General features: G+C 36.6%; 1 long non-coding RNA gene across 1 annotated transcript; it reads right to left on the bottom strand.

Annotated features, from left to right (window-relative positions):
* Positions 1–3,580: 3,580 nt before the first annotated feature.
* Positions 3,581–11,639, bottom strand: LOC121134738. The gene is made up of 2 exons (XR_005871930.1): positions 10,617–11,639; positions 3,581–10,017 (listed from the first exon to the last, which is right to left on the bottom strand). It is a non-coding gene; the product is annotated as an uncharacterized LOC121134738 (long non-coding RNA).
* Between the last annotated feature and the right edge of the window lie 449 nt (positions 11,640–12,088).

Raw genomic sequence — 12,088 nt, 5'->3', positions numbered from 1 at the left:
TATATATATATATACATATATATATGAAAATATTCTCAGCATAATACTGGATTCTAACAAAGCACAATTTAAATGGATACAATGAGTTTTCCTTTACTACATCTGACTACAATTAACTGTAATGATTTTTAGCTGTAGTTTTTCTATTAAATGCAGATAAACTTTGCATTTAGTATACAATACAAGCAAATAAGATACATGTGAAGGTTACAATTCATACCATCCCAACTCACCCCCACTTTAAGACAAGGTTTCATGTACATGTTCCTGGCTGGCTTCCACTATACTATGATTCCTATGCTAACTTTGAACTCCAGATCTTCTGCTTCTCCCCCCCCCCATGTGCTTGTTTGTATGTGTGCACATCATTTCCAACTTTCCCTCAATTAGTTCAATGTTATGATCCAGCCTTTCTTATATTACTTGCCATTAGATTTTTCTGGAATGTACAGTTATTCTGTCTGCGGGTAAGTTGATGTATCATGACTCTAGCCTTGCATTAATGCAAAGGAAATGATTACAAGAGATCACTGCAGTTAACAAAACTAAGTAAAAAATGAAATGTAAGTAGGTGGTCCCAAACATCTGTAAGCCAGCACCAGGAGGTAGACGAAGTTGTTCTTCATAGTTCCTAGTCAGCACATTCTACATAAAGAGTTCTAGGTCTGTAGGATTCGGGGAGTGTATATATATATATATATATATATATATATATATATATATATATATATATGTATATGTATATATATATGTACATACATATATATATATATATATATTTGATTACCCAGTCTGCTGAAGTCTATTCCCAAGGGTTTTGCATTGTTACAGGTTGTAGTTTGTTCTAAAATCATCTCTAGAATAAGCCTCCATATACCTGCTAGTCGTAAGGGACTGTGACAAATCACAGAAAAATTGCATAAAGTTAAGAAAATAACACAAAAAAGAGCTGAAAGTTAAATATTCAATTTAAAAGTGATAATCATTTATAAACTGTTAGAAAGAGGCTGAAGCCCAGGGCTTCCCCAATGTGAAGGCTCATTATACTTATGTTATACTTTTCAGGCAAATCAGAACAACTCTGGTAGTACAAGTGTCATGATGTCTTACTTTAGTCAACCCAAGTGTGTCAGATGACATCACTCCAGGCTGATTATGATTGTTCCTCTAAATATACCATTATGTTAGCTTCTCAACAAAGACCTAAGTGAAAATTGTGATTAACAAGGCAAATTTTGAACTGCTATTTAGAAAAAATTATTCTCAAACAATCTAAACAGGAAACTGGATTCAATCATTCTGAATAGACACATGCAATTCAAAAACTTTCAAATCTTTGCAAATCCTGCATGTACATTCATGCTGAAAACTCGGAGCTTTATCATCAAATTCAAGCTCCAATATCTTTTATGATCATCTTTCCTTAAATTTTGTTTTTTTACACTTAACATCGTCAACTAAGAAGAACATTCTGCATTCTGTGTGAAGAATAACTGGATTCATCTTCTGAGTCAGACAAACTCTGGGATGTGGAGCTGGGCAAGGCAGAGCTACAGGGGGGAAGAGTATTCTGGAAAACACAAACAATGCATCAGTGGAGGTGATACTTCCCACAGTATTCCACAGACTTAATTACACTGACACAGCAGCCAAAAGTATCACAGCACTCTGTCATACTTTGGGTTTGGGCAATTGATGGCTGAACCCAAGTAACTTAGCAGATTCCCAGAATATAAGAGTGAGAGTCAGACTTCTGTATCATATTGGTCTTTGCTGGTAATTCCAGAAGAGTGGAGACTGGTCGAGTCCCTCCAGCAGCAAGGCTGTGTTGTCAAGCCTGTTGTTCCTGTCCATCAGCATGCTCAGGCTGCTGTGAGTCTGCAGCTGGGGTCCCAGGGCCATGAGCTGCTCCCTGCTCTTGTCCAGGAGCTGGAGGTGGGGGAGGCTGCTGCTCACCTCCCTGGCAGGGATGTCAGATGGTTGGCTGCAGGGCAGCAGCAGCCACAGGAGCTCGGGTTCCATCCCAATGATCGGTTCCCTGCTCATGTCCAGGAGCTGGAGGTGGGGGAGGCAGCTCCTTAGAGCCCTGGAAGCATTGTCAGATGGTTTTAGAGCAGCAGCAACCACAGCAGCGCCACTCGCGTTCCAAGAGGCTCCTCTGCTCTCCTCTCCAGTTGCCACCCCAGAATCTAGGCCAGCATGCTCAGTATGGTGCAGCTGAGTTCAGTGTTTTCAAATGTGGCCTCACCCAATTGTCTGAATTCCCAGCCTGCTTCCAGCTGACACCGTGGCAGCTCCTAGAACAGGAAGTGACCTCTGTGTGGGAAGGGACTGGGCTAGGGGGCATTCTGCTCCTGACTCACCCCTTTCTGAAATAAAATCTAGCTGTATCATCTGATGAACTGAAAATGTGTTCAAACATTCTGTAATACAGAGTGAATGTCGCTGAGATATTTGACAGATGATTAATTCAGGTGTGAGATGTAATATGTGGGAGAGTCCTCTGTGTTTCATTTTCCGCTGCATGTGTTAGGATCACAGACAGGTTCAGCACAGACACGTTTCCGTGTCCTCAGATTTCAGTGCATCTTCCAGAAACGTTATGTTGATCCTTGAGTGTGAATTCTGAGGACAGCATCAGAGAGGGGATGAAGGAAAACAAGAAGGTTTCAAAATGTTTGTAGCAACAATTTCCTTGGGTTTTACTAAAGAATTTTTTTTTACCTTTAGACAAAATATTAATAGCTGTGTAGATGATCATTCAGCAATAGACTTGTATTACATGTATGAACAGCAGAGTTTTATGTCTCTAATAAGCCTGAGAATCAGTCTAGCAATCTCAGGATTTGAGAAGCAGAAATTGTCAGATATCTGTGTTTGCTGACCATCCAGCTGAAATTATAAGGTGAAATTCTTTTACTGAAAACAGTGAGTTAGATATGTCCAGATGTAGCAGCAATTTGAACTGATACAGGTTTCATATTCTTGCTGTAATTGCTTTCCAGGATGAGGTGTAAAGACATCTACTACTTATATCTAATAGGGTTCACATAACAAGCTAGCATGATTGCAATAAATTTGAAATTTAGGAAAAATGAGTTTATTGGCCTTCCTTAAGAATGGAGGTGAGGTTTAACGTATATGTGTATGGGTGTTCCTCCATCCAAGCATACCACACCTGAAAAGGCTTTACTCAAAAGATCTGAGGGGAAATCAAGCACTAAGTTAATTGTTCCACATTTTAATATTCGGTAACTTTTCATAATATTTGTATGATATCTGGCTTCATTAACATAACCATGTATGCCAAAAATATTTTCAAAGCAGCAACATAGTCGTGTTTTTGGGAACAAGGAAACATGTTTTAAGTTCAAAAAGAGTTGTAACGTGTCTAGTTCCCATTTTGTTTGATTCCTAATTATTTTTTAATGTTCCAGTTCAGGTTCATACTCTTGATACCTGGATTCAGTGATGTTCTTTATTTATTTGTACTCACACAACCAAACACACAGAGACATCCAGACACTCACACTTCCTTATGTGATTGTGTTATTGGGATCAACAAAACTACTTATTGTTATAATGTATGTCCAAATTATTTATTTCTTTTTATATTAATTTCTCTAAGATTTTTTTGTGTCTATTAAGACAATGTACAACATTTAAGGCAAAATTCTTGAGGGTATACTCAGTTAATATTACATCATAATTTTTCATATCTTTTTGGTAATGAGGCACAAGAATTTGAATAGTTTAAACATAGTTCTCAGAATATTTGCCATTACAGCATAACTTGAAACAATAGAACTATATCTTTTCCAAACAGAAAATTCCAGAACTTATTTATATTTCAGAGTTACATTTTAAATATGTATACACTTTCACAGCCACATGTAACAATATGACTTTAGGTCCAGAAAAATTAAAGAAGTCAGAGCATACATAATAATTTCTCCAAAATAAAAGTAACATTTCTTCTGCCACATTTGTTGTTAATTAACCCGCAAATTTATGAAAAGCTAGGACTGGTTATGTGGAAAATTCCCCCCCTTGTTTTCCCATTGTGTTGTTGCTAGCAGACAACAATTGGGCAGAGGATTCAAAAAACTCCATGCAAATATGCATATGACATGTAGAAAGTGCTGATTGAGGTCAGCACTGTTTCTCAGGAACACAGTGCTGAACATGTGATCTGTGAGAAGATGAATTTTCTACCATCCATATTCACAAAACAAGGCAACTCAGTAATTTTTCCACTAACAGTAATGTGTAGGCCGAATTTAGTGTTCATCTTGATTCTGCCACACTGCACTCTCAAATAAACACACAGAGGGCAATGTAAAATATAAACTATTTGTCCTTAGCACAGGCTAGCTCCATCTAATTACTAACCGATTTGAATTAGTCAGTGAATCTGCAGATTGTCTGGGCTGACCAGAAAATGAACCAGCAACCTATCTTCGCAGAAGCTACATAGCATCTGTCTGAAGATCTGCTCTACATATTCCTCTCTCAGAATTTCATATTGCCTATACATTCTCCCTTGCTATATCCTGTCTGGCATTTGGCAAACACAGTTTAATTCATCAACAAAGAAGAGAAACATAGTCACATTAAACAGAAGGACATAACACATCATCTATTTGAGTCTGGAAAAACAAACGAAGTTTACATTTAAAATCATACAATTATGCGTTAGAAGATGTAGTAAGCAAAAAACTACAGTTAATATATTTAGTCCATTAACATTTGGCAAATTTAAAGAAAACACTATATCAACTTCCTATTTATGTCAGTTTAAAGCTTTGTATGCAAATTATTTATTACCATAACTATGAAAATCCATAACTGTAACTATCTGTCTTCAACACCACAAAAGTTTACAGAAATGTAATATATATACTCTAGAATTGACAGTGAGATCTCGATGTCTAGAATGTCATTCAAGGATCCTCTTTAACATTGTGGAATCCCTCTTCAGCTTATAGCCCCAGAATGTTTGGCTGATGTTTCAATAAAGCAGGTTAATGGGTAATCATACTGTTCCTCTGCATGTTCAGCAGTAACATTTCTTTGTAACATGCTTGTCCTGTTTTGACAACTTGCTGTCAAGAATTCCATGAAGTGAAGATTCTTGTCCAAATTGGTGGTGCTGTCATGTCAAAGGCACACTCCACAATGACTTTCTTTGATGCCCATCTTTGTCTGTGATGTAACATGATGTCTTAAGAAGTCGATCATATATTGAGATTACCAATTCCTGTCTCATTAAGTAATGTATATAGTCAGTTTTTTTTAATGATAATTTTGAAAATGAAGAAAAAAACTTAGCAATTATTTGCACCTCTGGCCAATGTTAATGCCAAACTGGATAGAAAAATCAACAACCAACCAACCAAACAAAAAAACAACCAAAATGTAGAAAAGCTACCAATGAGGATTTCAATAAAAGCTATCAATGTTAGGCAAAGAATGTATCTTTTTTAACATGTACAATAACCTGAATCTGTCTCTATAATCACTATTTCTGGCAAAAAATGTGATTTGGCACACTATTTACATAGTTTAAACTGTAAGCATCAAAATGCACAATAAAAACTTAGTTACAAGAGGACTATACAAAACATTTATATATCATAGGCAAGAATATCTAGATTTATGAAAGAAGAAAAAGTATACCTCTTTCTAGGAGGCTGGAAAGGGTAATTCCTAAAATACTACTCACATTATTACTTAGGTAAGGATGATTATCAATAAAAAATACAGGATTTAATCCAGGAGTGTATGGCCCCATCATTCTGAATGTTTTCCATGAAAACATTCTATGTTGCTTAACTAAAGTCATCTAATTACAAAATATTTACAGTTTGATACGTGGGAACCCGTTTAGTCTTCTGAGCCTTTCCTAATTTTGGAATAGGCAGCTTGATGTTGCTCAGTGTGAAATAAACAACAACTTTATAACTACTATCATAAACTTACATTAGCAGTTGAAGCATCATTTTTAGAAACACAGAAAAAATGTCTAAAAAACTAAAAATGATCTTACTACACCATTATGAGGAAAAGGTAAGGGGACTCACTATAGCAGCGTTTCACAACTGCAGTCATGAAACTCCTGTTTCATGAAATAACACAAACACACACCAAAACTTAATTACCATATAGTCTACTAATATAATCTCATATAATAATAAACTAAAATAAGAATTAAATACATATGCAAACCTAACATGCAAATATTCTCAGCATACAACTGGATTCTAACAAAGCACCCTTTAAATGATCACCTGATGACCTATACATATACTTTTATTGGTAATACTGTATCTGCAAGCACTCACATGGAAACTTAAAGATTAATCAATATGTTTTTATGTAAATAGCTACTACTAAAATTTAATGTGTAATTTCTTGAAAAGCAACCAAAAGGTAAACATTAACTAAGTCTTCCCTGCTGTATTATAAAACAGGCAAAAAAGAACTCTTTCCAATAGGAACTATGGGAAGAGCAAGACTGAAAGAAAGCATACAGCTAATTTGTTCTGCTTGGCAGTGAGCAACAGAATTGCCAGGAAGACTCAATAAAAACAGCAGTCATAAACTTATTGATAAGTATTTCAGATATTAGTAGTAGGAAATTTGGTGAATCAATTTAAGGTAACTCCCTTTTACTCTACAGAGTTTCTTAGATCATTGGATTCCCTGGCAAATGACTTCTATTATATTTTGCTGCCTTAAATGATTTATTTTAATTAACATTCCAGCAAACAGTATCTTCATGAGTCTTCATTTTTAACCCTGTATTTCCACTCTGTGTTGGAACTACTCTGCAATAAGTTCTTGTCCTAATCAGAACTACATTTATTGTTTTTATATTACACAAATTTCTCTTATTTGAAGTCAATCTACAGTATACTTTTTTATTTTGGAAAGGATTATTTAGAAATCAAAATTTTTAGGAAGAGACAGCTTTGATACATTTCTAAGTAAAATATTTAGCCAGGCTAATGGTTTACACATGTAATCCCATGATTGAGAAGAACAGACACGAGTATTACAAAAGGACAGAGTTTTCTACATGACGAGTTCAAGGTTTGTACTGCCCTGTCTCAGAAAATAAAATAGCCATATTATGAAAATTGCCCCCTTGCTGATTCTGAATCTCTAAGATTTCATTGTTGGATTAATATGGGATTTGTAACTAGCGAGACACACTACAACTTAAACTACATTTTTTTAACTTGGGATCTAATTCCTTTCTCTCTAAATTAATGTCTATAGTCAGTTTTTTAAAAAGATAAAGTATGTAAAAGACAAAAAAATAGCAATCACTGGCAGCATTTGTCAAAAATAGGGCCACCGATGGGTTAAAAAGATAAAACCATACCAAAAAAAAAAAACAAAAACAAAAAAATGGATAAACCAACTACCAATGAAGATTGTACCAAAGAAAATCTATGCTATAGGCTTGGACTACAGCTTATTCCAGAGGAACAATGTACTGCATCTGTCCTTGTAATCTACATCTCTGCGGAAAGAACTGATTTGTCACACTCTTCACAGAGTTTAATTATACATATTAAAAAAACACAATGAACACTTTGTGAAAGACCACCAAAGAATACAATTATATGTCACAGGCTGGAATTAGTACACCTCTTTCTATGCAGCTGGAAAGTGTATGCATTGTTAGATGCTCTATTTAAAAGTAAATTCCTAAAAGACTACTCACGTTCTTACTTAGGTCAGGATATTAATCAATCAAGAAACTACAGTATTTAATCCAGGAGTGTATGGCCCCATCATTCTGAATGTTTTCCATGAAAACATTCTATGTTGCTTAACTAAAGTCATCTAATTATGAAATATTTACTGTTTGACACATGGGAACCTACCAAGTCATCTGTTCCTTTCCTAATTTTGGAATAGGCAGCTTAATGTTGCTCACTGTGAAAAAAGCAACTTTATAACCAGTATAATGAAATACATTAGCAGAAGTAACATTACTTTTGTAAACACAGAAAAATATCTCTAAAAAAAGAAAAATAAAAATTATCTTACCACACTATTATGAGGAAAAGGTAAGGGGACTCACTATAGCAGCGTTTCACAACTGCAGTCATGAAACTCCTGTTTCATGACACAACAAAAACACACACAAACCTGAATTACCACATAGACTACTAATATAAACTCCTAAAATCAACAACTAAAACAAAATTATATACATATATATATGAAAACAAACATGCAAATATTTTCAGCATAAAACTCGATTCTAACAAAGAATGTTTCATATGCTCACCTGACTGCCTAATGCAAACTAAATCTTCATTTAGTTCTTACAAACCTGTCTTTATGTTATTACAGTTCTGTTTTTTAATTCTCAGAAGTGAGAGTTAAATATTTTTCCTAATGCCCAATTAAATTACTAGTATTAGTTTTATTGCATAATCCAATAGTATATTTTGTTAATCTTCAGTGCCAATAGTTTGTGCTACTATTTTTCTCCTACTCTTTAAGGATACTGTATTTTTGTTATTTTCATTCCTATTTTATCAATATTACTTTCTTAATGTTCAGTAGTTATACCAACTTTGTGAACTATTGTATTGTGAATGGATATAATAAGCTTTACTTTTGACTACCTTCAACTGTAATGATATCTAGTTGTAGTTAGTCTATTAAATGCAGAGAAACTTTTCATTTAGTATACAACACAAGCAAAGGAGACACATTTGAAAGTTACAATACATCCCACCCCAACTGACCCCCACTTTGAGAGAAGGTTCCAGGTATATTCTCAGCTGGCTTCAACGATACTATGATTCCTATGTTAACTTTGAATTCCTGATCGTCTGCTCTACCTCCCAAGTACTTGTTTGTATGTATGCACAATCATGTCCAACTTTCCTTCATTTAGTTGTATGTTATCAACCAGCCTTTCTTAGATTACTTGACATTAGATTTTTCAGGCAATTACAGTTATTCTCTGTGCTGGGAAGTTGATGTATCATGACTCCAGCCTCCCATAAATCCCAAGGGCATGATTACAAGAGATCATTGCAGCTAACAAAATGAAGTTAAAATGAAATGTAAGTAGGTCATCATGTACATATGTAAGGCCATCACCAGGAGGCAGAGGCAGGTCTTCCTCAGAGTTCATGGTCAGCAAATTCTACATGAAGAGTTTCAGGCCTGTGGGATTCAGGGATTATAAATACAGTTTATTGTCTAGTCTGCTAAAGTATATTCCCAAATGTTTTGCATTGTGTAAGGTTGCAGTTTGTTCTAAATCCATCTCTAGAATAAGCCTCTATGTCCCTGCTACAAGTAAGGGACTGTAACCAGTCACTGATAGATTGTATAAAGTTACTAAAATAAAACAAAATAAGAGCTGAAGGTTAAATATACCATTTAAAAGTGATAATCATTTATATACTCTTAGTCATAGGCTGAAGCCCAGGGGTGACTCAAGGCAAAGGCTCATTCTATTTATGGCAAATATTTCAGGCAAACAGAACAACTCTGGTAGTATAAGTGTCATGAAGTCTTACTTTAGTCACCTCAACTGTCTCAGATGACATTCTCCAGGCTGAGTATGACTCATCAAACAAATATACCATTCTGTTAACTTCTCATCAAAGACTTAGGTGAAAATTGTGACTAACCAGCTAAATTTTGAATGGCTATTAAGAATAAATTATATTCAAAAATCTAAACAGGAAATTGGATTAAATCATGCTGAACAGATACATGAAATGCAAAACCTTACAAATCTTTGCAGCTCGTGCATGGACATTTAACTGAAACCACTGAGCTTTATAATCAAATTCAAGCTCCATTTTTCTTTAATAATCATTTTTGCTTTGCTTTCATTTGTGTACACCCAAAGTTGTCAACGAAGAAGAACATTCTGCATTCTGTGTGCATGATCACTGGCTTTATCTTCTGAGTCAGACAAATTCTGGGATATGGAGGTGTGCAAGGCAGAGCTGCAGGGGGAAGAGCATTCTGGAAAACACAAACAATGCATTAGCGGGAAGTGATATTTTCAACCGAATTCCACAAAGTGAATGGCTCTGATACACCATCCAAAATACACTCTGTCAATATTTGTGTTTGGTCAATTAATGCCTGAACACAAGTCAGATTCCCATAATATAAGAATGAGCTTCAGAAGCATTTCTGGATATTAATGGTCTTATTATTATTATTATTATTATTCCAGAAGATTTGGAGTATCTATGCTAAATTGCTAACAAAACCAACTAACAATGGATTTCCTGGAAATTTCAACTCTTGTAGTTGAATAGGGTTAAGGAGATCTAGAGACAGGTATGTCAACAAGTTATTGAGGAGAGTGGGGAAATCAATGCAACTATGAAAGCTGAGGAGGAACACAACACCACATAACTGAGAGAAGGGAGATTTACTAATTCTGGTAGGATTTCATTAATACTTTCCTCAAAGGAATACACATTCTAAATTCTCAAAGGTCTCCTCTCAGCAGAGATACTGTGGAGTTTGTTCCAGCCCAGGTTAAGGGAGTGCAGGGTTCCCCCTCCCACAGCTAGCCCCACCTAAAAGCACTTGCATGTGAGGCTGAGTACCTGGAGCCTGAGACAGAGTGGAAAATGGGTGAGTCCTTGTTGCCAAGCCTGGTGTTCCTGTCCATCAGCCTGCTCAGGCTGCTCGGAGTCAGCAGCTGGGGTCCCAGAGCCATGAGCTTCTCCCTGCTCTTGTCCAGTAGCTGGAGATCCGGGAGGCTGCTGCTCACCTCTCTGGCAGGGATGTCAGATGGTTGGCTGTGGGGCAGCAGCAGCCACTGGAGCTCCGTTCCTAGCTCCATGAGTGGGTCCCTGCTCTTGTCCAGTAGCTGGAGATCGGGGAGGCTGCTGCTCATCTCCCTGGCAGGGATGCCAGATGGTTGGCTGGAGGTGGGGAGGCAGCTCCTAAGATCACTGGAAGCATTGTCGATGTTTTTAGAGCAGCAGCAGCCACAGCTGCACCAGTTGCAATCCCAGCAGCTCCTCTGCTCTCCCCTCCAGCTCCCACTCCAGAGCCTAGGCCGACATGCTGAGGTGGGAGCAGCTGAGCTCAGTGTCTCCAATTGTGGCCTCACCCATCTGTCCGGATTCCCAGACTGCTCCCAGCTGACACCGTGGCACCTCCGGGAACAGGAAGTGACATCTGTGTGGGAAGTGACTGGCTAGGGGGCGTTCTGCTGCTGACTCACCCCTTTCTCTAAGTCAATGAAATGAGGACTTTTTTCATCTTATGAACTGAAAATGTGTTCAAACATTCTGTAATACAGAGCGAATGTCGCTGAGATATTTGACAGATGATTAATTCACGTGTGAGATGTAATATACGGGAGAGTCCTCTGTGCATCTCATTTTCCATTTTATGTGTTAGGATCACACACAGGTTCAACACAGATACTTTTCTGTGTCCTTAGATTTCAGTTCAGAATCCAGAAACGTTAAGTTGTTCCTTGAGTGTGAATTGTGAGGACAGCATCTGAAATGGGATGGAGGAAATCTGGATTGTTTCAAAGTGTTTCTTACAGTGCCTTCCTTGGGACATACTAAAGTGATTATTTTCTACCTAAAGCCAAGATATTGATAGCTATGTAGATGGTCATTCAGCAATAGACTTATGTTATATGTATGAACAGCTGAGTCTTATGTCTCCAATAAGCCTGAGAATCGGTGTAGCAATACCAGGACTTGAGAAGCAGATATTGTCAGAAATCTGAGTTTGCTGCCATCCAGTTGAAATTACAAGGAGAATTTATTGAATGAAAACAGTGACTAAGATAGTTCATAAGTAGCAGTAATTTGTACAGTATTTATTTTCTTGCTGTATTTACTTCTCAGGATGAGGTATAAATAGTTCTACTACTTATGTTTAATAGGGTTACCATTTCAAACCAGTGCTGTTTCAATAGACTTAAAATTTAGAAACAAATGAGTTTATTGGGTTTGCTTAAGAAGGCAGGTGAGTTGTTGCTTGTATGTGTATGTACTTTCATAAATCCATGCATGCCACACCTGGAAAGTTTTTACCCAAAAGAATTGAT

This window comes from Mesocricetus auratus, unplaced genomic scaffold (assembly GCF_017639785.1).
Source record: "Mesocricetus auratus isolate SY011 unplaced genomic scaffold, BCM_Maur_2.0 Super-Scaffold_100030, whole genome shotgun sequence".
Lineage (NCBI taxonomy): Eukaryota > Metazoa > Chordata > Mammalia > Rodentia > Cricetidae > Mesocricetus > Mesocricetus auratus.
The sequence above is the reverse complement of the archived record's forward strand: the minus strand, read 5'-3'. Positions and strand labels throughout refer to the sequence as shown.